The sequence below is a fragment of the Cynocephalus volans genome, chromosome 3 (genome assembly GCF_027409185.1).
Source record: "Cynocephalus volans isolate mCynVol1 chromosome 3, mCynVol1.pri, whole genome shotgun sequence".
Lineage (NCBI taxonomy): Eukaryota > Metazoa > Chordata > Mammalia > Dermoptera > Cynocephalidae > Cynocephalus > Cynocephalus volans.
Window position 1 is genome coordinate 23408080 of NC_084462.1, and position 26754 is coordinate 23434833.

Below are 26754 nucleotides of genomic sequence, written 5' to 3' on the forward strand. Positions count from 1 at the left end.
ACCAGAGCAGGATAGAGATTTAATGCCAATGGCTTCACTTCAGTTTCTGACAAGAACCCATGACCTTTGGGCTTATTGATACCACTGATTAAGTTGTTTATTGATTGACCACAGAATATGAATTCAAAGGAGGTCAAAGTAGTGGTGTCCATGATCCTTTGCCAACCACCAGGGTGCAGAGGGCACTGGAATTCCTCTAGCTGCAGGAGGAGCACAGGTGGCCCTTCTACTGGCTGCTGCTCTGGCCCCACCTCTCTCCTCAGCACATAAATACTCCAGGCAGCCCCAGTGAATCAGTGCTGGGCAGGGCAGGAAAGCTGTGTCTGCACAGCTCGGCAAGGAGCCGCACACAGAGCCAAAAGGAAAACCCAGAGAAGAGAATTGGGGAAGGAAAATGGCGATGGACCTGATCTCAAATTTTTCCCTGGCAAGCTGGGTTCTCCTGGTTATGAGCCTGGTGCTCATCTATCTGTGAGTAACTGTCTAGGCTTGTCTGCTCTGTGATCTTGGACTTGAAGTGTTAACCAGGCCTCTCTTTTCCTTATCTGTTTTGAAGTTCAAGAGAGAGAATGGAGGGGACGTTACTTAAGCTTTGGATGCTACAAACACATAAGGGATTATTATTAATCTTATGTTGATCCATTGAAGGAGTGAAGAAGCAATCGCCTTCCCCTCTGCCCCCTGCCATTCAGCTCCCACCTCTGTGACTAGGAGGGTTTAGTGACCTCGTTTGGTCCTGGGGATAATCTTCTGATTGACTGTCAGTTTGGACCTAACTAAGCAAGCAGAATTCAGCAGCGGCAGAATACAAATAACTGGCCTCCATGTGCAGTGGGATCCTCATCCCCTTTTCATACTCTGGGGATTCTGGGCATAAGAGGGTTTGGTTTGGTTTCTGTCTCATAAACTTCACCTTCTGAGCTCCGTGTCTGCTGCAAGAGATGTGTAGAAGGATTGTCCCCTGTGGACGTGGGTGGGTCCTGCTCCCCTCCCTTCCACCCCCCAGGATCATTAAACAAGCACCACGGAGCACTGAAGACTTCACGGGATACTCAGACTTGTCTCTTCCCTCTTTTCTGTGTCCCTCCCCTGGAATTCCCTCCCTCCTGAAACTCAGTTCCTCCAGCCTGTGATATGCAGAGCTATTTACCTCTAAATGAGGAATCTTTAGAGCAAAGGAGACCAGGCAGAACTCTTGAAGTTATATTCTTTTACATTTTTCTTCCAGTCTCTGTGAGTTAAGCCTCAGTATAGAGATTTATTTCTTCTGTGATATGAAATCTACTAGTAGCCTGAGAAAGCAAGATCCCCAAAAGCCAATCTGGATTTTAAGTTCTTTTTCTCTCTAAGTTTTGGGGCAGAAGGATAAATCAAAACCATCTGGTAGAGGAATTCCTTTCAGTGGCAGGATTTGGAGCAAGTAGAGGGAAAAGTTAATTTCCATGTGTGGGTGGGACAGGCTCCCCCCATGCCAGATTTGACTTCTATCTCCATCTCTCTTCAATAGAAGAGAATCGTGATGACATGAAAATGGAAAATATCAACTTGGTATTAATTCTTTGAAAGAAAGGTTGAAAATTTAGGATACTGTGGCAACATATTTTCCTTCCAATGACACTTAAAAATTAATTGACATGGTTTAATTTCATTCTATTTAATATCAGATTTTTAAAAAATTGATGTAATAGTATTTCCAGCGTGTTTGTTACAAAGGATAAAAGAGGGTTGTTGGTTCAGTGCTTGTGATAACAGAAGCTGTAATATAACCTCAGTTTGCTAGAATAATGTCAGGAATATGAGTCTAATGCGGAAATATGAACCTTTATGACATAGGTCCCACATGTGTTTTTAAATATACCTGCCCAACAGGTTATTTTAATCCCTTAGTTTTAAATATACCTGCTTAGCAGTTTATCTTAATCTCAGTGCAGATAAATAAGCAAGACCTTGTGCCAATGATGATATAAAAGGTATGTGGGTAGGAATCAGGATGAAGTGGGAGAATATTCCTTACCTTTCCAGAAAGAATTCCCAGAGGTATTCTTCATGGTTCTTGGCCCCTACTGGAGGACACATGAAGGGCAGATGGTTTAGCATGTCAAGTGCTTGAAGCCTGGGGACAGGGACACTGTCTAAGTCACTCTTTGTGTGGTCTGTTTGGAAGTAGAGCTGTCACTAGTGAATCTGGGAGCTGAGCAACCAACTCTGCAGCCTTAGAAGACATTGGTGCAGCCCCGGGTTTAATAGTTGTATAGCAGACAATGCCCTCATTATGCCAACACGATGTAAATGTAATAAAATAATTGGGTTTTCTGTTAGCCTCTTCATTTGTACCAAAAGCAGCATGTCTCTACTAAAAAGAGGGGAGCTGGAAAGGAACCAAGGAATTCACCCAGCCTACTGTCTGCCTTTATATAGTCCTATGTGAGATTTGACAGGCCCTCCTTGAGGGCCACTGTTGCTGGCACATTAACTCAGTTGCTTGGCCTCACTTGAGAGTTCATGTAACACACTGAAAATTCAGAAGCAGAAATTAGTCTAATTGATTTGCCATGGTTGCAATAGCAAGGGAAGGAACTGGAGTGGGACTAAACAAGGCCATCCTGGTTTGAGCAGTTGGTGCACACCTTTCCATGGACAGTTCTGGGCAAGGGACCCAAATGCCCGGCTGGGCCTTGCTGTGATGCCTCTGCTGGGTCCTTCCAATACACCTCCCTTAGTGCAATTTTGGTTTTATTTTATCTAGGTTTACTGGATTTGTACAGGATATTTGAAACCTACTCTGTCTGAAAGACTAACATCTGAAAAAGAGGAAACAGGGTCTTAATCCAACTGTCTAGAACATTTTATGGTAACTGATTTTATGTTATCTTTTGCTGAAATTTGGAAGGCCCCATCTCTTTTGTCTAAAGCCTTTGTGTGGCATGTAGAACCATTTATACACAGCACACTTTTCAGTTGTGTTTTCCTAATTTGCCTCTATGGGTCTACCTGGAAGGTTCATGGTTAAAATAGTGGCTGGCTCTCTCTTCCCTCAGTCTCTCTCCTTCCTCCAGTCTGCCATTTCTCAGTAACACTACAGTTAGAGGGTCTCCTAGGAACCAGAGCTCCAGTTGTGGAAGTCCATACATGACACCTCAAAGAGGAGTTGCAGGCAGGCCTGCCATAGGGAGTTCCAGCCTTAATAGATATTTGTACGAAGAATGTTGATGTAAAGAGGTGGTAAACTAACTGTTTTGTGATTGACCATCTTGAACAAATGGGTGTTCCTAGCAGTGCTTACCAGGTGAGTACAGCCAGTTGGAGGCCAGATTCTGTGAGGGAGGAATGGCCTGGAAATAGTCTTTAGTGGTTAGTTCCTCTGCATGGTGTCATTCAAGAAGCACATGGGTCGATATCATCATTCCCTGTAGCTCAAATAAACCAGATTGTCTGACAGTGAAAGCTTGGGTGTAGCTGAGAAGTGCTCACATTTCTATGAGGCCAATGAAAGCCTCAAACACAGTTTTTGTTCTATAGAAATAAGAACTTATGACTGCTCCAAGGTCTCTGTGTGAAGGCAGATTTGAAAAGGACCAGATTTTAAAACAGGATCTTGGCTTAGAGAGAATGAAAAGCACAAAAGCCTCTGAGCAAACTGTAGGAACAATGTCACCATATGTTCTCAGTGGCCCTCGGTGATGGGGTTGATGCAGTTATGCAAAATTTTATCACTGGGGCAGAAATTTTTTTTCTGCCTTTCTACCTAGAATGAGAAAATACCAAATCATGGAAGGGTGGTCAACTTACTAAGTAGATATAAGCAAATGGGATGCCCTAGAAGAATTCCAGCCTGAACCCATCAGGAGCACTCAAGTTTGGGGATGTGTATCAAGCATTCCCTTTAGCATTGGGACCATGAAGACTTCAGCGGCTTTTAGCTAATCATTGCATCATTTGAGGGGTTTCCAAGTGGAGGCAGGAAAGGAGATTAGGAAGTAATGTAATTTTTGCTGTATGAGTTGCTGTTGTTATTTATTGCCTACATGTTACCTCCATCACTTGATAGTTAGTTTCTGAGTCATTGACTAGTCAGCCCCTGTATCTACAAAGTCACAATTGCTGTGATCTGGTTTTCTCTTTTACTTTTTAGATATGGAACCCATACACATGGACTATTTAAGAAGATAGGAATTCCTGGGCCAACACCTCTGCCTGTGCTGGGAACTATTACAGGATACTTCAAGGTGAGTGTTGTTTGAGCTTCTTTTGTTTTTTATGGTCATAAGTACCAAGTTAGTTCCATCATTAGAAGTGTCACTACTTGGGAGGAAGTTCTTCAGTTTCACACTTTCAGAAACCATGTGTAGGCTCCACCCAGGGCATGGCCAGGGTCACCCCAGAAAACTGTTGTCAACAGTTAGGAGCCTTAGGATTGCCTCCGTCAAACAGCTCCAATCTCTGCAGATTCAGCACTTGATGTTCAGGATTTAATTTTCAGACTGTGTGAGCAGCACAAAAAGGATTTTCTTCTACCCAGTGCAGATTCCCAGGAAAGTGGTGTCATCAGGAGGAAAGCAGGAAGGAGAGCTGCAGTAGCAGCTCATTAAGCTGTGTACCCCAGATTCAAACTTTTCTGCTTGTAGTAAGAGTTCATGAGTAGCCTGTCTTCCCCCTTCTTCCTGGATAGTTTTGAAACTTCAGTTTATTAGGCAGCCTAAGTATTCACCATTGGGGAATCTGCACTTACTCGAGTTCTCTCAAGAACTGCTAAGTTCCCTGCGGTTATTTCCATGGCTCTACCCCGGCTTTTGTTTCCCATGACATCTTCGGGGATTTCAGACAGAGCAAAGTGTTCTGCTACATTTCTTGTCCTTCAGAGGAGGCACCCTATGGGTGAGTCTGAGCAGAGAGTGGGTATAACTGTGGCAAGATAGTGGTTTTCTATCAACTCCAGATATTTAACCACTAATGAGTTTTGTGTTTTAAACAAAGGCAGAATCATTTATACAAAATCAGTAGAAAGTAGATGATTTGAAAACATTATTAAAAATTTAATTTAACTGAACAGAATGTAATATGTGCCACACAGACAGAATCTTGGCTGAGCCTTCGTGTCTCACCCGGTTTGAGGCTTCGCCCAGAGCCTGGTCCCTGGACCGAAAGTCACGAGCTCTTGTGGGAAGGCCAGTGGCAAAGCTGTGTGCAGGCTGCTCTCGGGCTCAGATTTCCATTCCCACAGAAGTGAGGCTTGTTTCTCAGATTCTGCTTCTCCCAACTGAGGCCTTTACTGTCTGATTACCAGGCATAGTTAAAACATGACAACTGAAACTTAGTAATGGAGAAATTTTATTTTTAAGTTTCAAAAGTGAACACTCAGAGCAAGTAGTTTAAAATGCTGTGTCCTACGTGTAGAGGTGATAGTTCCCCACGTTTTCTGAGCTGAGCAGGAAAACGTCGTCCCTCACTCACTCATTCACGCTCACTCAGCAACGTGTCTTACTTAGACTTTTATAAAACCGCTGGACTGAACGAAGACACTTGTGTCTTCAGCTTCCTCATCCCGCTAGAATTCCAGACCGAGCTGATGAGATGAATGAAAAGATGCGGAAGGAGGAGATAAGAGCGCACACCCTTGAGACCCTCGCCCACTTTCCCTCTGCTTCAGTTCCTCACGTGCCCACGGAGGAGATAACTCAGAGGGTTGCAAGATGTTAGATTCAACCCTCGCACAAGCAAAAACACATCAGAAAGACAGGCAGTTACTTAGTATTCACAGGCAAGGGTAAGTCGTTCAGGGTCAACAATATTCAGAGAAAATTCAAGAGAGACATTAAATCTTCCATCTTGAATATCTCTATTTTATCTCATTTCCCCTAAGACGTCTCTGAATAAGAGCTTCCCTCCCACTGCTAGTGAACGATAGTAATACTGACTTCATTCAATTTGGGTCATTTTTGCCCCAATTACAGGTAGGGTTCAGTTCCTTTAGAATAATAATCGAAATTTGTTTGGTTTCTCTTCCCAGGGTTTTTGGGATTTTGACATAAAATGTTATAAAATGTATGGACATACGTGGGGGTGAGTATTCTGGAAACTTCCAGGCATACACTTGTTGTGATGAGGCACCCACTGCATGGAGGACAGTCTCTGCCCAGAGTCTCTTGGGATGCAGCTGTCCAGCGTAAAGCTTTTGGAGGCTTGTCCTACCAAGGATCCCCTACGTCATCTGCTGTCGGGGTCTACAGTCTGAATCAGCCCGAGAATGTTGCAGGCCATCCCTTTCCTCCAGGCTTTGATGGGCCCGGAATCCCAGCATCACTTCCTGTCTGGTGTCTGGCTATTCCCCTCTTCTCCATTTTTCCTTCTTCATGTCCCATTTAAATGCATAAAAATGTTTTATTTCAGACTCTTTCAATGTGTGCTCTTAAATGTATGGTATTATCTCCTCAGATATGTCACTTTTATTTAAAAGCCAAAAGTTCTTCATTTAAATTTTGGATTTAATATGCACTTTTGGAAGAAGAGCTGCAGGTTGTAGGTAAAGAGATTGGCAAGCCATGTATTCTCAGCATTTTTACTTTCTCTGCGAGTGTCAAGTTCTTTGTTTCTCTTTAAAATTTTAAGCCAAGACTTTTCAGTGGAAGTGTACATAAGTATTTATTTGTCTACTCTATTATACTGACTTTGAAGAAGAAACATAGAATATTTTTAAACCCCTGTGCTCCCTCGTGTCCTGATGGACTTTATGATTTTGTAGGGTGGGCTTGGCTGGTTAAAGCTTCTCCCCTTCAGAGCTGCTGGACGTTTGGTTTAGTGAGAGCAACGGAAGAGGGGTAGTCTTGCTTTTTACGCTGAGAGCAGGTGGAGAAGACTTTGCCCCTTCTACCTCTTCACCTTCTCTCATCAAGTCCTCTGAAGCCATCGGGCTGGCCACAGAGTTCTGCTGAGTTGGCACAGACCACAAAGGCAACGTGACCGAGTTCAATGAGCGCACAGCTCTGGATGTCCTCTGGCCCAACTCCAACTGCCCCTTGCAACATTCACACTTCTTGTGAGCACTTGACAATGTACTTGCCTTTGATATTTCACTGACCTAATATCCTTGTTGGCAATGAAATATTTTAAACATAGAAAATATTATCGGGAATGGTATAGGAAATGCCCATGTATGAACCACCTACACTTCACAAAGTTTCTAATTTTGGAAGAACTATTTTTTCTTTGAAGAGCTATTTTCTCTTTAATTGTCTCTTCCCTGTTTGAGCTGCCTACCTTTCATTTTACGAAAGCTCAAGTGGCTTCCGTGGCCAGAATCGGGCTGTGTGTTTTACCCTAACTTGAACTAGGAGCTACCGTTGCTATGTAGCTAAGGGTATAGATACCCTAATATAGCTCAGGGTATAGATTGTGTTAATATGTCAGGGCATGGCTCCAGGTGCAGAATCTGGCTTGTGAGATTTAATCAGCTCTGTTTTCCCAACACAGGTTATATGATGGTCGACGGCCTGTGTTGGCTATCACGGATACAGAAATGATCAAAACAGTGCTAGTGAAAGAATGTTATTCTTTCTTCACGAATCGGCGGGTAGGCATCCATTTTTAAAATTCATATATTTTTCTTTTACTTGAAAGTACTTACAGACTCACAGGAAGTTGCCAAAAAAATGTACAGTGAGGTTTCCTGCACACTTTTTCCTGTTTCCCTGATGGTAACATCTTGCCTAATGTTTTGCGTCACTGTAAAGTATATTCCTGTTGTTATAGTAACAGGAAATTAACGTTGATACCATCCACAGAGATTATTCAGATTTGGTCAGTTTTATATGCCTTCTTTCATGTGTGTGTGTAGCTGTATGCAGACTTATCACATGTAGGTTTGTGTAACTACCAGCACAATCAAGATACAGAACTATTCCATCACCATGAGGCTCCCTCTTGCCTCTTATAGTCACGATGTGTAGCTTGTCTTTTCCTCTTAAATGGCTCTTTATCAGAAAAAAACTTGTTTTTATTTTCAGGAGGCCACCTTATCAATTTTCTCTTTATGGATTGTGCTTTTATAGATTGTCAATCTAAAAATGTTTCTTCTAGCCCTCCTATGTTGTTGTTGTTTTTCCGTAGAAGCTTTATAGTTTTATGCCTTTAAGTCTATGAGCCATTTTGTGTTCATTTTTGTGTGTGGTATGAGGTTTAGGTGAAGGTTCAATTTTTTTTTATTGTGTTTTTTCTGTTTTCACATATTGATTGTTGTTACATAGAAATGTGGTTGATATTTGTGTATTAATCTAATATCCTACAACCTTGCTGAATTCACTTATGATTTTTAGAGGTTTTTTTCCTATATATCCCTTGAGATTTTCCACATCAACAATTGTATCACCTGAAGATAGGAACGCTTCTAGTTATTCATATACAATATTTGTAGTGGATTGAGTTTTGTCCCCCTAAAATTCCCTGAAGCTTGAATTATGTCCCCCAAGTTTTTTATTTAGATGACCAGTAAGGGGATTTTAACCCTTCATTTGGTGTTGTCAGCACCATGCTCTTCCAAGTGAACTAACTGTCCATCCCTACATAGGGATCCGAACCCTTGGCCTTGGTGTTATCAGCACCACACCCTCCCAAGTGAGCCAGTGGCCGGCCCTCCCCAAGTTTTGTGTATTAGAAACTTAGTCCCCACTGTGACTGGTAAGAGGCTGTGAGACCTTATTATGGTAATTGAAATGTGGAGCCTTGAAGAGGTGATTGGGTTGTAGGACCCTGCAGTAGTGAATGGATTAAAAATGGTGGTCAAGGGCATGGTTCTGAGGGCTTTAAAAGAAGAGAGTATGTCTTTCTTGCTCTCTCTGCTTCCACCGTCTTGCAATGTGAGACCCTTGGGTCACTGTCACCACCACCAGATGGACTTTGGACCTCCCATCCTCAGAACCTGTAGCAATAAATTTTGTTTTCCTTTTAAATCACCCAGTCTCAGGTATTTCTGTTATAGCAACACAAAAAGGATTAATACAATATGTATGCCTTTTATTTCTTTTTCTTGTCTTATTGCACTAGCTAGGACTTCTAGTATGATGTTGAATAAGACTGGTGACAGCAGACATTTTTTAATTGATCCTGACATTAGGGGGAAAGCATTCAGTCTCTCACCATTAAATGTGTTTGAAGCTGAAGATTTTCTTTGTACATTGTCTTTATCAAGTTGAAGAAGTTTGCTTCTTTTCTTAGTTTGCTAAGTTTTTATCATGAATGAGTGTAGAAAGTATACAGTTACAAATATATTTATATTTTTAGAAGATTAAAGAAAGTTTCAAGCAAGTTGACTTGATAGGCCAGTTCCAAAGTTGGAAATATAATTATCTTTTTCTTTTTCCTTCTGTAGCTGGGTCAAAAGTAAGGGAAAAGGACTTCCATGTAATTGCATTATTTGTTCAGAATCTTTTAAATATTAACTACTATTTCAAAAAAGAACTATATCAAAGCATTCCTTTTTTCAAGTTGCTCATGCTGTAGATATATGTGAAAATAGAACTGGTCTGAGGTGAAATACACTTGCCAAGGCCATCAGACTATCAGGGTATCTGTCCGCAGTCCCTGTCTATTCTGTGCAGCCCTGGAAGATGTACTATGTCTTTTTCCTGTCTATACACCTGGAAGAACAGCTTTCCTACCATATGGTACATTTGCACTTAAAGAGAGACTGCAATATAAAGGCTGGAAACCACACAAGATAGCCAGGTTTCTCCTCTACCCACACAAGAGCCTAGGCACTTGGGAAAAATCTTTATTGAGCATTCAGCACAGGACCTGCCAGCTAGTAGCAAGTCACTAAATATCTGTTAAATAAGCGTTTGACAAATTTTCTACATCTGTGGAGACCTCCGAGACTCACATAGGGAAAAATGTCTTTTGCTTGGTCTTTAGCCGTTTGGTCCAGTGGGATTTATGAAAAGTGCCATCTCCATATCTGAGGATGAAGAATGGAAAAGAATGCGCACGTTGCTGTCTCCAACCTTCGCGAGTGGGAAACTCAAGGAGGTAATGAAATGAGAGGATTTTTAGTTAGAAATATAAGGAATGACTGGGGAGAGGTAGAAAGTAAATTGTCCATTTCCAATGAGTAGTTCCCTGAGTTCGGGCTTCCTAAAAATGGTCTTTTATCTTATGTCTCAGAAGGAACATTATATAATTTATTGTAAAATATCACTAACTGCTCCATGCTTGAGACAGCCTGTCCTTTTGGGACTTGAGTGTGACCATTTAACTATAGGTGGTGTTATGTTTTGTGCTTAGATGTTTCCCATCATTGGCCAATATGGAGATGTGTTGGTGAAAAACCTGAGACGGGAAGCAGAGAAAGGCAAGCCTGTCACCATGAAAGAGGAAGTAAGAGTGCAGCTTCTGGGCTTCTGAACTGTGCCACAAAACCCTCCAGCTGCCTTCCACAGAGCTGAAATCCCCACTGTGGAATTTCTTCAGTGAACAGACAAAAGCAGGTGTGTGGTGTTACAACTCCAATGGGCCACCCTAGAAGTGATGGCTCACAAGAGAAGGCAGGGCAGCCAGGGGGAGAAAGGGTCTTCTCCTCTTTATACAGGAGCCAGGGCTTCATTGTTAGCTCCTATATACTGGAAGAGGAAATACATAGTTTAGAAAGAAGAAACACGACCATACTAAAGTTTGGAGTGTTGAGAGTATGGAATGGTGGGCGGTGATGGCACTTGGTATATTGGCAGGCAGTGGGTGGGGCAGGAAAGTGACAGTGTGGAACTTGGAACAACTTAAATCCCTTCATGGCTTTGCTGAGGATACCAGCAAAATACTGAATATTAAATCTTCCCACCACTTCTCCTTCCTCCATGCTCAAAAGAGAGAAGGCTCTTTAAAGGCTATGGGTAGAGCAACCATATCACTTATTGTCTAAGCTAAGATATTTTTGAACTATGCAGGAACTACAGCTGTAACTGGGAACATGTGGTCTCTTAGCTATGGGATTCCCTAAGTCCATTTTGGAGTTATTTAAAACTTTTTTCAAAACCAGGAATATTCTTAGTTCTTACAATTTACAGAAATGATTCTGCCCTCAGGGCATCCTCAGATGCCTGTGGTTGGGGAAGAATGGGTCTTTCAGTAGCTTTAACAGGAAGTGTAGAGAAGGAGGGATTGTGTTTCTGGTCACTCAGATCAGAATGATGCTGTTTTGTAACGTGCTGAGGAGAAATCAGTTCTGGGCATAGACTGTGGTGAGGTAAGACACAGCCAATGTCACCTTTCTTGAGTCCGTTAGGAAGAGTTCATTATTCTACTCTTGTCCTGCTAAATTGTGGTGCTTTGGTGCTTACACATGTATCGTCATTCCCACTCAACACACACTACTGTAATTTGTCTGATTATGGGTCTGTTTCGCTCTGTGACTAAGCTCCTTGTGCTCAGAGGTGAGTCTAACTCATCTTATTGTTCCTGTCACACCTAGCACAGTGCCAGCTACATTACTGGGCCCCCAAAATGCCTTATGAGTGAGTGTGACCAAAGCATAGACTCTTCACATGATCCAGCAGATACTCCTGAAAGTGTATAGCACTTTGCCTGTCTTGCCCGGCATATAAATTTCCACATACTTCTTGCTGTATGTGCAGTAGAAGGATGGAAAAGAGGTGGTGATTTTAATTTTCCATGTCTTCTCTCCTCAGCATCTTCGGGGCCTACAGCATGGATGTGATCACTGGCACGTCATTTGGGATAAACATTGATTCCCTCAACAACCCGCAAGATCCCTTTGTGGAAAAAGCCAAGAAGCTCTTAAGATTTAATTTCTTTGATCCTTTTTTTTATTAATAGGTATGTGGACTCTGATTTCTCCCTCACTTTAAAAAAAAACAGCTTTTTGAGATACAATTCACATATCATATAATTCACTTACTTTTAAAATTTACAATTCAATGGTTTATAGTACATTCAAAGATTTGTGCAACCATCACCATTGTCGATTTTAGAATATTTTTGTCAACTCGGAAGCCATGTATCTTTTAACTATCCCTTCCCCCAACCTTCCTCACCCTAAGCAACCACTAATCTACTTTCTCTCTGTACATATTTGCCCATTCTGGAACCTTTATAAAATTGAAATCATAAAATATATTGTCTTTTGTGACTGGCTTCTTCCATTTATCATTATGTCTTCAAGGTTCATTCATGCTGAAGCATGCATCAGTATTTCATTTGTATTTATGGCCGAATAATATTCCATTGTATAGACACACCGCATTTTGCCTATCTATTCATCAGTTGACGGACATTTGGGTTGTTTCCACCTTTTGGCTATTGTGAATAGTGCTTCTCTAAACATTCATGTACAAGTTTGCTTAAACACCTGTTTTCAATTCTTTTGGGTATATGCTTAGGAGTGGAATTGCTTTGTTCTGTAGTAATTCTACATTTAACTTATTAAGAAACTGCCAAATGGTTTTCCACAATAGCTGAGCCATTTTACATTTTCACCAGGAGTGTATTAGAGTTCCAGTTTCTCCACATCTTTGCCAATGCTTTTTATCATCTTTTTGATTATAGCATTCTAGTGGGTGTGAAGTGGTATCTCATTGTGGTTTTGATTCGTACTTCTGTTAAGGCTAGTGATATTGAACAATGTTGGCCATTTTTATAATATTTTTAGATAAATGTCTGTTAACGTCCTTCACCCATGTATAGCTGAATTATTTGTCTTTTTGTTAATGAGTTGTAAGAGTTCTTTATATATATTTGAATCAAGTCCCTTATCAGACATATGGCTTGCAAAATTTTTCTCCTATTCAATAGGTGTCTTTTCACTTTGATAGTGTCCCTTGAAGCACAAAATTTTAAATTTTGATATGTGCAATTTATGCATTTTCTTTTTATTGCTTGTTCTTTGGTAATCAAATCTAAAAATCAAACCTGAGGTCATGAAGATTTACATGCTTGGTTTTCTTTTAATTGGTGTATAGTTTTAGTGTTTATGTTTAGGTCTTTGATCCATTTTTAGTTAGATTTTGTATGCAATATGAGGTAAGGGTCCAGCTTTATTATTTTGCATGTCTATCCAGTTGTCCCAGACCTGTTTCAGTATTTGATGAAAGGAATATATTTTTCCCAATCAATGATCCTGTCATCTTTCTCAAAATTCAGTGAGTCATAGACACATGGGCTTATTTCTGGGCTATCATTTACATTCTATTGATCTTTATGTCTATCCTTAAGCCAGTCCAACATCTCCTTCATTAGAGCTTTGTGATAAGTATTGAAATTGCAAAGTATAGTGTTTTTGCAGATTTTTTGCCTATTCTGGATTCCTTGAAATTCTATATGAATTTTGAAATCAATTTGTCAGTTTCTACAAAGAAGCCAGCTAGGATTCTGGTAGGGAAAGCATTAAACCTGATGATCAATTTAAGGAGTATTGTCATTGTAAGAATATTAAATTTTTTGATCCAGGAACATGGGATGCTTTTTCCATTTACTTAGATCCTTTTAAATATATTTCAGCAATAGTTTTCAGAGTATAGGTTTTGCACTTTTGTTCAATTCATTTCAAAGTATTTTATTATTTTTGATGCTATTTTAAATGGAATTATTTTTTAAATTTCACTTTTGCATTGTTTATCACAGTGTATAGAAATACAATGTTTTGTACATTGATCTTCATCCTGAAATGTGACTGAACTCGTTTATTTGTTCTAATAGGTGAATAAAAGTGGTGAGAGAGGAATCATTGCCTTGTTCCTGATCTTAGGGGAAAGCTATTAAGCTCTTAAGTATGGTGTTAGCTTCAGGATTTTTATAAATGTCCTTTATTAGGTTGAGGAATTACCCTCTATAAGTAGTTTGTTGATTGTTTTCTTTTAACCAGTAAATGGTGTTAGATTTTATCAAATGCTTTTTGTGCTTCTATTGAGATGATTCTGTGGTGTTCATTTTTTCATTTTTAATATGGTGTATTACACAATCTTGAATTTCTGGATCAACCCCACGTGGTTATGTATATAATTCTTTTCCTACGTTGCTGGATTCACTTTGTGAATATTCTGTTGAGAATTTGTGTACCCATATTTATAATACATATTAATCTCTAATTTTCTTTTTCTGTGATATCTTTGCCTGGCTTTAGTATCAGGGTAACATTTGCCTTATGGAATATTTTGAAGTGTTCCTTCCTCTTCTGCTTCTTCTAAGTGTTTTTAAAGAGTTAGTATTAGTTCTTCTTTAAATATGAGCATATTTCCAAAAGCTTTTGGAGAAACAGAATTAAAAGATAATAAAAATCATCCAATGACCTTTTTGAAGTGCCCTTATATTTGATAGAATGCACCATTGAAACCATGTGGGCCTGATCATTTCTTTGTTGGTAGTTTTTGATTACTAGCTTGATCTCTTTAGATGTTGTAAGTATATTCAGATTGTCTATTTTTTTTTTGAGTCAGTTTCTGTAGATTGTTTCTTTTGAGGAATTTTTCCTTTTTATCTGAGTTTTCTAATTTATGCAATTGCTCTAAAAATACAATTGTTAATAGAGTTCCTTTCTAAACGTTTTTATTTTTTAAATATCAGTAGTAATTTTCCCTCTTGTGTTTCTGATGGTAGTAACCTGAGTCATTTCTTCTTTTACTTGGTCAATCTAACTAAAGTTTTGCTAATTTTGAAGATAATTTTAAAGAACCAGCTTTTGGTTTCATTGATTTTGTGGTGTTGTTTTTTATTATCTATTTCATTAATTTCTACTTTAGGCTTTATTAGGTTCTTCCTACTGCTTGATTTAGATTTACTTTGCTGTTCTTTTTTTAGTGTGCTATGGTAGAAAGTTAGATACCTGAATTAAGATCTTTCTTTTTAAAAAAGAAAGACTTAGGCATTTACACCTATAAATTTCCCTCAGAGCATTACTTTTCTGACATTCCATAAGTTTTGGCATATCATGTCTTCATTTTTTTTTTTCATCTCAGTGCAATTTCTAATTGCTGTTTTGATTTCTTCTTTGAGGTATTGGTTATTTAAGAGTGTATTTAATTTCCACATATTTATGAGTTTCCCAATTTTCTTTTGGTGATTTATTTCTAGTTTCATTGCATGCTAGTTGAAGAACATGTGCTGTATTACATTTATCCTAACTACTGTTTCTTGAACAGCAATATTAATGAAAGTAGCAGATGGTCTGCTTAATGCAAAGATACTTTAGTCCAATGGATAAAAGGCTAAGAGGTCATGGATTTTAATCCTGTACCTTTGATCACTCCAAAGAGGCAGTAGAGGCCCCGATCTCACTGCTACAGTGGGGGCCGCTATGTGTGAACATGCCTTTGCCCAGCCATTGGCCTGGGAGCCTGAACAAAGTTCATAGAGGGAATGGCTTCTGGTTAAGCTCCCTGATGTCTTTTAGTTTTCTGATTGGTAGAAAAGATTATAATTGCTGCAGGTAAATTTTGCCTTTTCACTACAATTTACTTTTTCTCTTTTCTTTTCCCAACAGTACTCTTTCCATTCCTTACCCCAATTTTAGAAGTATTAAATATCTCTCTGTTTCCAAGAGATGTTACAGAATTTTTTAAGGATTCTGTAAAAAGGATGAAAGAAAGTCGCCTCAAAGATAAACAAAAGGTAAAATCTGGTGGTAGTTACATGAAGATGCTCTTTTTTGATAGTTTATTGGGACGTATACCTATGAATTATGTACTTCTCTTTACACAAAAGTTAGATAGAGAACTCTAAAAAGTAAAAGGTAGATAGAACACTCTAGAATTAGAGCACGAGCTTTTTTACATTTGAGGGGCAATGAAGAGGTGGAGTTTGGGGAAGGAAATATGAGAATGAGTCAGAGAAACAGCATTTAAAATGTAGTAATAGGCATGACGATCGGTGTGTCATGGCATAAATTCTCTCAAACTATTGAGAGAAGATATTTACTACTTCTCTTTCCTTCAAAAAATTGTCACAGGATCAAAATCACTGTTTAAAAATTATTTTACTCATAATTTCCTCAGATCACATATTGGTAAAGAATCATTTCCATTTCAAGCCTCTTCTTTTACACTCTCTCCAGTGGAAGGCCTGCTGAGACAGCCCCCCTGGTGGAGTACAGTCTGTATTAAATTTGAGACTCTTATGGCCTGGAGTGGGCACGGGTCTTCTGTGGGCATTGAGCCTGCAAGCTGGCTATCCCAGCTTTGCCTTCATGAAGCCTGGAGGCCAGCACATGGATGTCTGCAGGTCAGGGAGGCAGGATTGGGCACCCCAGGTGTCACTGAAGATTGTATAGGGTCCTGGGAGGGTAAAGTGTTTGAAGATGCTTGCACAAATGCTGCCCATGAGCTCTGGAAATGTCAGGAGATTGATCCATGTGGCCATTGGTTAAGATTTAAGGACGTGAACAAACAGGGTTGAAGTGTGGGACTTCTTCCTGAGGAAGCAGGTGTGACAGGAGAAGGAGCAGGCAACTGTTTGGCCTGGAAGCTGTGTTCAAAAGCCAGAGAAGCTGAGGATCAGGGAGAGCAAAGACCAAAAAGCTGTTAAGCACAATAGATGGATTCTCTCAGGGAAACATCCTAGTCTCTGAGATTTGTAGATGGATGTTTTTGTTCACTGGTGATTCAGGCAATACAAGGTAGACTTCTGCAGTTCAAGTGACAATGTTCTCAGAAAGAAGGTGAAGGATTGTGCTCCTGATTCACTTCGGACTTTACACGTTCCTGTTTGTCATTGAAACTTCTCTTTCTGCTTCCAGCATCGAGTAGATCTTCTTCAGCTGATGATTGACTCCCAGAATTCTGGAGAAACTCAGTCCCATAAAGGTAACCAAGGAGTGCTTCAGGGAGCTGCTGATAGGGAAGCTCGAGCTAGAGGGTTGTTTTGAAAAATGTTCAGGAAGTTTTCCAGGTAGATGGGAATTTCTGCCAAATTACAGAAAGACACACATTGGGGTGTTATTAATGGTAGCCAGAGGCATTTGCTGGAAACACACAGGAATAACTATGTTCAGAGGTTGAAAGGCAACTGTAAACAAGCACTTCATGGCTGGAAGTCAGCCAATGGTCTGTGGATCACCCACACGAGAACTAATGCCGATTCTCAGCCTCATCCAGATCCACTGAACCAGAACCTCTGCTTGGACACTTGCAGCTAGACATCAAATCAGGAGGCACACTCTTCCCAATAGTGGTGATATCAACTAAGAATGCTTGGTGAAAGTGTGTTCACTAGCTTAACTTCCTGTAAAGTTCTGTTTTTCCCTTTGTAATTAATAAGTACCTTGTGGGGGAAACCTTTGAGACTGTGTAAACATCCTGTTCCTCTTCCAAGTTTTACCTATGAGTTTTATCATTCATGGATGATATTTGAGTGAAACCATTATGATCTTTGCAAAATGATAACTTTCTAATTCCAATTTCCTCTACAATTATGAGTTGGCATATCATTGTAAGAGAACATTTCATTCTTCCCTATTGATTGATTGACTGGTTGATATCACTGTGATCTTGTATATTACCAGTTTACTCTCTTACTATCACTGTTTATTACGATGCCCAAATTCTCACAGGTTTGTCCACTAGAAGCCCTTTCAGGCAAGGTCCTGAGTCTTTCTTCTTCTTTTATTTTTTATTTTTAAAATAAACACTACTGTTTTAGAGCAGTTTTAGGTTTATAGCAAAATTGAGGTAAAGGTATAGAGATTTACCATATAGTCCCTTCCCCTAATATGCTTTCCCTCAGTGTGAACATCCCCACCACAGTGGTACATTGTTTACAGTCAGTGAACTTATTTAACACATCATTAATACCCCAAGTCCACAGTTTACATTAGAGTTCTCATTAGAGAAGGGCCAATGACCATCTATAGAGTCATTCTTTCTTCTGCTATTTTAGTGTCATTTATTAGACTAGAGTCAATCATCATTCTTCTAGTTTTTTGCCTCTTTCTGTCATCCTGAGATCATACATTTTTGAAGACTTGTGTTTCAATGTTTTATTACTTGATGCCTCTCAAAGGCCTTGTGCATTCAACAGGTTTTGACAAATATAAAATGACACATATAGACTATCCTTATCCTTTTCACCTATGACATTCGGGACCCTTTCTTGCTTTCTGGTGCAAGATATTCCATCTTTCTCTTCTATTTACCCTGACCAGTTTTGAAACCAGCCATTTCTCCAAGGAACCCTGGTTCTTTTTAGTGAGAAATGGTATATAGACACCAAACTGTGGGAGCCAGGTGTGATCATAGCTCCTAGGGTTTTTTTGCTTCTAGATCCTCCAAGTGAATCAAGCTAAGAAAATGAAATATTTTTACACAGAACTGAGGATTAGAAATATTTCTACATCTGGGCCGGCCCCATGGCTCACTCGGGAGTGTGCAGCACTGGTATCACCGAGGCCGCAGGTTCGGATCCTCTATAGGGATAGCCGTTGCGCTCACTGGCTGAGCATGGTGCCAAGGGTTGCGATCTCCTTACTGCTAAAAAAAAAAAAAAAAAAAAAAGAAATATTTCTTGATCTATCCATATCTAGTAATATAAACAGGCTCTTTAGTTCTCTCTCTCTCAAAACATAATTTCCCCATTTATAGCCTATTTCTGTGACATACATAAATACTCATAAAGAAATAAATAAATATATAAATATATGGTCAATTTCAAGCTACCAATGGTTTACCAACCATGTCACAAAATTCCCTAGTATTTAACAATTGCTTCTTGAGAGCAGGGATGGGGTGGTTCCAGCACACCAGTATAAATATATCTATGTGTACATCTACTTCTCCCTGCAAGGAGTCTTCAGAAAGTTCAAAAAAAGATTCACATCATCTTTTAATTCTATTTTTCCATATTTTTTGAAGCCGTGTCCTATCTATGTATCTGTCTCTATCTAGTGCAATACAACTTTCTGCATTGAAGAAAATAGTCAATAATTTCACTGCTCAATACAGTAACCAGTAGACACATGGAGGTATTGAGCACTTGGCATGTGATTAGTGGGAGAAGGAATTTGATAGTTGAATTTGCCCAGAACAGCATGACAGAAGTTATCACTGGTAGACCAGAATCCAGCAGATCTTTCTCACACTCATTTCAGATTGTTTTTAGTTATGAATTACGTGGTTGGGTGGGCAACATGTTTATTTCAGTGTTCTAGGTATCTCAAAGTCCTAATTCAGTCCCAATCAAACAGACCAGTTCCTGACCATGCTTAGCTTCTCTCAGGATAAAAATCAAGAGGGAGGCCAACTTATACTCATAGGGCCGTTTTGTGAGCATAAAGTATGGCAAAGCGAGGGGGCATGTACTAAGGGACATGACATTCAGGCCATGAGTGAATAAGTATTGCAAATTTGACTCACTGCATGCTACTTTCTGTATTTCATGCTGGCCAATGCCCTTCTACAGACTTATTCTTTCTTCTGCAGTTTTAATACCATTCATTAAAGTAAAGTTCATCATTCTTCTAGATTTTTGTGTTTTCTACAGACAAAATTTCCATCATGCTGAGATCGTGCATTTTGAAGATTTGCATTTCAGATATTCTATTACCCAATGCCTCTCAAAGGTGTAATCCATGCTTCTCATGCTAGGTTGTGCACACAAATCACCACATCTTGTGAAAGTTCAGATTTTGATTTGGTAGATCTCAGTTGGGGTTTGAGAATCTATATTTATATTAAGCTGCCAGAGGCTGCTGATGCTGCTTGTGCATGGGCCATATTTTGAGTAGCAAGAGTTTATCTGTAGCTCGATATAGTTTCCTTAATTTCCTGCAAACATGTTCAGATGAAAGATCCTTTAATGTTCCTTGCACTTAAGCCTTAGTATTTCAAACTCTCTCAAAGTTTTTCAAGCTGTATTTTAGTTAGAATAACTGAAATTATTCCTGGGGCAGGATGGTACCCCATATTTTACTTGTGCCTAAAATACTTTTATGATCATCTAAGGGGCATAATAGGAACAGTGTATGTTCAACAGAAATGCTACTCTTGAAATCATTCAGCTATGTTGGTTGTGAGGCTAGCATCTTGAAGAGTGGATGGGCAAGAATCGTATATACCTTGGGGGAAATTGAATTAAAGCAATTTGCCTTTTGCTGGCTCTGTAAGATAGACAGAGTGAAAACCACTCCCGGTGTGACTCTGAATTGCTCTTCCATTTTTTTCTGAAGGGATTTGGGAACTTCATCTGGATTTCTCTTCATCCAAACTGCAATGTTTTTCTTTTACCTGCTTTACCTAAAATATCTTTCATTCTCCTTTTAGTTTTGTCTGATCTGGAGCTTGTAGCCCAATCAATCATTTTCATTTTTGCTGGCTATGAGACCACTAGCAGCACTCTTTCCTTCATTATGTATTTATTGGCCACTCACCCTGATGTCCAGCAGAAATTGCAGGAGGAGATTGATGCAACGTTGCCCAACAAGGTGAGTGGATGATACCTGGACAAGAAAGGACGAGGTGAAGCCTTAACAATAATGCCTGTTCATCATGTCCTAGGAGAGTTTTTGCAAAAAGTGTAAGCATTGATTCTTTCACTGGCATTATTTAGGAAGGATGTGAAAAGAAAAACAAAGGGAGAAACATTAGTAATGGATGCTACTCACAGAAGTGTAAGATCTCTGTAAAACAGTGCTAGTCCTGGTGTACCAGTTTCTCAAAGTATATTTTAGCTAGAATAATTTAAATTTTTCCTGGGAGTAGGGAATGGCACTCCACATCTGTTACCATAATAATACCAAGTAAAAAGATCCTCAAAACTGCAGGGGTATGTAATAATAAGCATTTATCGCTCAAGTGTCTGGATAGTTAGCTCTGTTGGTGTTGCCTGGACTTGTTGCCCTGGTCTCCTGTTGTCTGATCGAGGCTGGCCTTGGCTGTGATGGGCAGGCAGAGTCAGCTCTGCTCCACACATCTCTCATAGTCCAGTCATATATTTGGTGATGAAGAAGCCAAGAAACGGATCAGGTTGTCTGGCTCCTAAGCCAAGCTCATAACCTCTACGATGTTGCCTCCAATATAACACCAACTGGTAGCCATGCATTGCCCATACTGCTTTCAGATCTCTGCTCTAACTGAGATCCTTTGGGCTGTGAAGAGACCCAGCCTGTTGGCTTGGCTGGTTTGGCTTGAGGTGAACACAAAGGGATTCTCCTCAGAGCTTACAGTCAAGCCCTGAAGCAACAACCGGGTCACTGTTCCAGCAAAGGAGGGTAGGGCTGAGTGGAGGGTTTTCACTTTTACTAGAACTGAAATTGTGTGTCCTAGGAGCATCTGATTGTAACCTTCTTTTGTTATATTTGAGATAGAAAGGAAGTAGTTTATCCCAAAATTATTTATCGAGTTTTCATATAATATAGTGTTTCTTTCCAAATTTTTTGTTTTTATAAAATCGAAAGAATTAGCAACGAGGGTTTTTGTTTTTAACTAAAAAGCGATATGTGGAATGGGAAACTTACTCTGTTTCTCATGTTCTCTTTCTTTGGTATAGACATGTCGCCTCTCTTTTGAAAGGGGACAGTGACTTTGGCATAGTCTACTTGAGAGTGATGTTCATAACCTTTGGGTCATATTTGTTTATCTGAGAAAGAAAAAGCAGCACCTGCTAGTGCTAAGGATTTCAGTCCTTGGGGAGAAGACTGTCCAAAGGTCTCCCATATTTATAACTACTCTGTATATCTCAATGGGCTGTTGAGCATATCAAAGGACATGATAGTTATTAAAATGTCTTATAAATGCTGAGGTACTTATACCAATATGACTTATTCTACAAAGCTCCTAACTGTTCAACGGTACTACGTAAAATGATTTGAGAGTTAATTCCAAACTTCAACTTATTAATATCTGTTTCTTTCTTCCCAGGCACCTGCCACCTATGACAGCCTGGTACAGATGGAGTATCTTGACATGGTGGTGAATGAATCTCTCAGATTATTCCCAATTGGTGGCAGACTTGAGAGGCTCTGTAAGAAAGATGTTGAAATCAATGGGGTGTTTATTCCCAAAGGGGTAGTGGTCATGATACCAATCTTTGCTCTTCACCGAGACCCCAAGTACTGGACAGAGCCTGAGCAGTTCCGTCCTGAAAGGTACTGAGCCCCTGGAAAAGGCAGCTTCCCCACACCAGGCTGGTTCTAGCACATTCTGACCGATCTTAGAGCAGATCACAAACATGTTATTGTGCAAATATTTGCTTGTAAGTCTTTTTATATTTAGAACTTTTTAATACAAAAGTGATAAGTATCACAACTTTGAAAAATGTAGAATAGAAAAAAGAAAATTATAGGCATCCACCATTCCAATACCTAAAGATAACCTTTATTAATAATGTGATGTACATCCTTATGTTTTTATATGCATATACAGATATTTAAACAGTAGAATGATATGATATTTTATTTGGTTTTGAATGCTGCTTACTTTGTTTAACAGTAAACTACAAACTCTCCTAACTAGTATATATATGTATGACATATATGTATAGATGAGATATATACATTTGGAAATTGTATGCATGTGCCATAATTTACTTAAGTACTATTTAAGTGTATCGGCTTTTTATTCCTTCCTGTTTTTCTGTGCTGTTCCCTTAGTTCTCTGAATTTGCAATCAATTTTAGGAAACGTTTTTACCTTCTATTTTTTAAAACATTGGTTGCTGTTTCCACTTGCATAATTATAAAAGTGCAGGCTGAGGCCTCCTCCTGATGGTTTAGGCAGCCACAGTGAGGACAGGGGAGAGTGCAGGTCCTCTTGATTGTGTCAGTGGCTGTATCCCTGTGCGAGCTCCCAGCAGTTGGTGACAATCCAAAGCAAAGCCATCTACGCTCTAGACCTATGAGGCATTCCTCCTGAGAGGTGTCTTGATAATGCTATTCTGGGAATTAAGAGCCAAATATCAGGCTTTGGGCACAGTGTGTACTCTGGAAATAGTTGATGTTTCCAATTATTTTATTGGTAAACAAAATTTATTGTCAAGTTTTTAGGGTACTGGCTGGAGCGTCAGGAAGCCTGGGACCTAGTGTTTTCTCAGCCCCTAATTATAAGGTCCCTGGTGGCAGGGACCTTGCGTTTTGGCTGTGGTGTCCCTAGCATTAGCATAGGGGCTACACGTAGTACTTGTTAGTGTAAATCAGAGTTGACCGGGTCTTCCATTTTCCGGACCTGGAGACTTCTGTAAGCTCGGCACTCCCACCTCTTGCAGCGTCGTGAACATAAAATCACCACTCACGCTGTAGTTCTCTTTGATTGATTCTGGCATGAAAGTGTTAGTATGTGTGCTTGTACGGGCCAGGGACCAGGGCCAGGCAGTGAGAAATTCAAATGTTAAACAAATGCCGATTATGGAGAATGTTTGACAGTTCTGCAAGTATATTCTCTAGACACAGTCTGGAAAATACTTTTAATGCACCTCCGAGTGCCCAGCACCTGCCCCCGCAACCATCAACCATGTCAGCCACCCCATCCGCACACCATCGCCCTCCCCCAACTCTTACGTTACTATAAAGCACATCACCTGTAAATATTTCTAAATGTTCTCCAAAATAGAGGACTCTTCGAAAAACACACAGTCACAAACCCATTATCACTTTCCCCAAATCAACATTTTTTCTTAATATAATGAAATATTAAAGAATCAAATTTGAGTAAAACATGGGTCTGACCTTCAAGGAATTGACATCTTCATGCAGCCAATAGACAAGGAAATCAGAGATGATGTCATAGCAGAGTAGCCTCATATGCCCATGTAAATGGTCTGACTTAAACTCTTCAATGGATGCAGGGGAGAGAGAGAAAGGGAAAGAGAGATGGAGAGAAAAGAAGAAGGAGGAGGAGGTAAGGAGGGAAAGGAAAAGAAAGGAGAGAAAGAAAGAGGAGAGAAGGAAAGGGAAAACAATTGAAATATCGGAGAAACATTTTCTCCTGCTCCTTCCTCAGTGAGCACACGTGAGTTGAGGCAGGAACCTACCTTTCTTTTAATCATTCTCATTTCCTATGTGCCTTTCAGAGTGTGAACACATGACCACCTGGAATGTAATTTTGGTGTCTAAAGATAAATTTTCCTTTAAACAGCGTTCGTCTCATCTCAACAAGACTGAAAGCTTTTGTAGAATAAGGGGAATGGATAGGGCCTTTAGCTCACAATTCTCATAGCGAAATAACCACAGCAGGACTTCAGTGACCAGCCCATGAACGTATCCAGGATACTACTGGTTGAGGGGTCTAAGTGAGAGCCTCACACATGCAGCTGTTGTGGTTTCTGTGTTTCACTCATTTGTTTTCATTTGCTGTTGTGGAACCAGGTTCAGTAAGAAGAACAAGGACAGCATAGATCCTTACATATACATGCCCTTTGGAAGTGGACCCCGGAACTGCATTGGCATGAGGTTTGCGCTCATGAACATAAAACTCGCTCTCATCAGAGTTCTGCAGAACTTCTCCTTCAAACCTTGCAAAGAAACTCAGGTCAGACAAGTAAACATTCTGCATAAATCGTGTTTTTTGGGGGGAGTTAAAAAAAACCCCAAAACCTTAGGGAACTATGTACAAAAAAGAACATGCTTGTTCATTTTTAAGAATGTGTTCCTTGGGTAATTGAATCTATTCGGAGCCATCTATGAGCTTTAAGGGTCCTTCAGTTCTGGAGTTCTAAATCCAGGGCTTTATAAAGACCAAAGTATAAAGATCATGAGTCAATGCAGATTAGCATGACATGATTATGTGCAGTGTCTTTGAACTTTAGCAGAGTTGTAAATTCAGGTTCAAGTCAACGGGAGATGGGAAAGTTGTGCACAAGCATGAAGTGCAATGATTACCTCATCATGATTTTTGAACGGTGATCTCCATCAGAAGGTATGGAAGGTCTCTTGTGAGAGTGGTTCTTAACCACTGGCTGTACGTTGGAATCACTGCGGAGCTTTCCAAAATCATGATCTTTGGGTCATCTTTGAAATTCTAAAATAATTCACCCAGATTGTGGCTCTAAAGGATCTGCATTGGTTTTCATGTGTAGTCTTGTTTGAGAATCACTGATTTAAGACATTTCTGTCAGATATGAAGGACTCCTGCAGTGCAGGGCCATCAGGACTCATTTTGACCTCATCTTGTGGTAGCCCTGCTCCAGACAGCTGAGCTGAGCTCTTCTACATCCCAAGAGCATCTCTATGAATGTTCTTCCTTCTCTCCTCCTCACTGTGCTCTTGTCCTTCCCACGTTATTTCAATCTTCACAACCCTCCAAGGACCCTTCCCCACCCAGTGCAGTGCCTATCCACTCCTCTTCTCTCTTACTGGTTAATGCAGGCTGTTATCATCGCCTAACTTAAACTTTGCAATTAAACCATTTACTTTGGCTCTCTGTGTGTTCTTTGTATGTAAGAATGTCTCCACCTCACCTTACCGTATCACCTAATTTTACTTCTTTTACAGACTCCCAGTGATTCCTTGCAAACATTCAGTAAATTGTTAAGAGGTGATTTGCAGTTGATTTGGGGTTCTTGCTACAACTTTTAAGCTATGTTAACTTTCAAATTTAACATATGACATTTGTGAATGTGCATGGGTGACATTTGTGTATATGCATGTGTGTGTGTCTATCTGCCTGTCCGCAGGGAAAATACGTATGTGCCATTTGACATTTTAAAATCGTAAGTTGTTACACTAGTACAAAATTTAGGAATCTCCCCTCTGAAGATGTAAATAATAATTATGATTGATTCCTATCAAGGAAGGCCCTAGAATGCTTGTCGCTAGTACGTGTGCATTTGATATGCAGCTCCTGCTCTTAGGCAGGCTTCCTGCATGAGAGGAGAAGGGTGGAGATGGTTTTCATCTCATCTGTGCCTTTCGGGCAGGACGTAGCCCTTCTGTAAGTTTGTAGAGACAGGGAGCTCAGTCCTGAGAGAAAGTGGACCTCAGGCATATCTGGAATGGAGCAGGGACTCCCAGGCAAGCTCCCAGTCATCTACAGGCTGGTTCTTCTCAATCTCCATGACAACTTACCTGCCCTTCACTCAACTGAGGTTCGAAAGTTACTCTGTTGATGGCTCCCCCAGTATTGAAGGAGCGACTCAGGGAGAATGGGCTAAAAGTACTGGTCAAACCCTGTAGGACTTCAGAAGTTCTCTATTTGTACTAATCTTGGAAGATGAGAGGAGATGTTAGAAAATAAAAGCATAATGTTTCTTACAGGTCTCTTTATCATTAAACTGAATAGTTCAACTCGGAGAGGGGGAGTTACTGGATTCTTTGGAAGTCAAAGACTGCCCATAAAATTCAAATGTGCAGCACCTACTCCAGATTACCTTGCAAGTTTCAACATACATAAGATTAACTTTATTGGCTTTTCAAAAATAGTTTGCCATAATGCCTAAGAACCTGGCTTAAATTTCTAAACTCATCCTTTTTATTTCAAATTTAAATCAAATAACATAAGCCTTTGTGCCTTTGTCTTGGGCCGGGTACTGAATCGATACACATTAAATATTTTGTTGAATGAATTCGTTCATTGTCCAATCTTGACACAGCTTATAGAATAAGTATAAAGAATGCAAGATATATAATGCTAAAAGTAGTTATATGGTTGTAAAGTATTAGTGTTGCTAATGTATCTTTTCTACTTTGCTTCTGTTGTTGGTGATGTTTCATTTATTGGATCTGAATCTGCTTGTTTGATTGCTGCAGATCCCAGTGAAATTAAGCAACCAAGGACTTATTCAACCGTCAAAACCCATTGTTCTTGCGGTTGAATCGAGAATTGAAACTGTAAGTGGAGCCTGA

General features: G+C 39.9%; 1 pseudogene; it reads left to right on the forward strand.

The window, feature by feature from the left end:
* The first annotated feature begins 400 nt into the window (after positions 1-400).
* Positions 401-26754, forward strand: LOC134371545 (cytochrome P450 3A4-like; annotated as a pseudogene).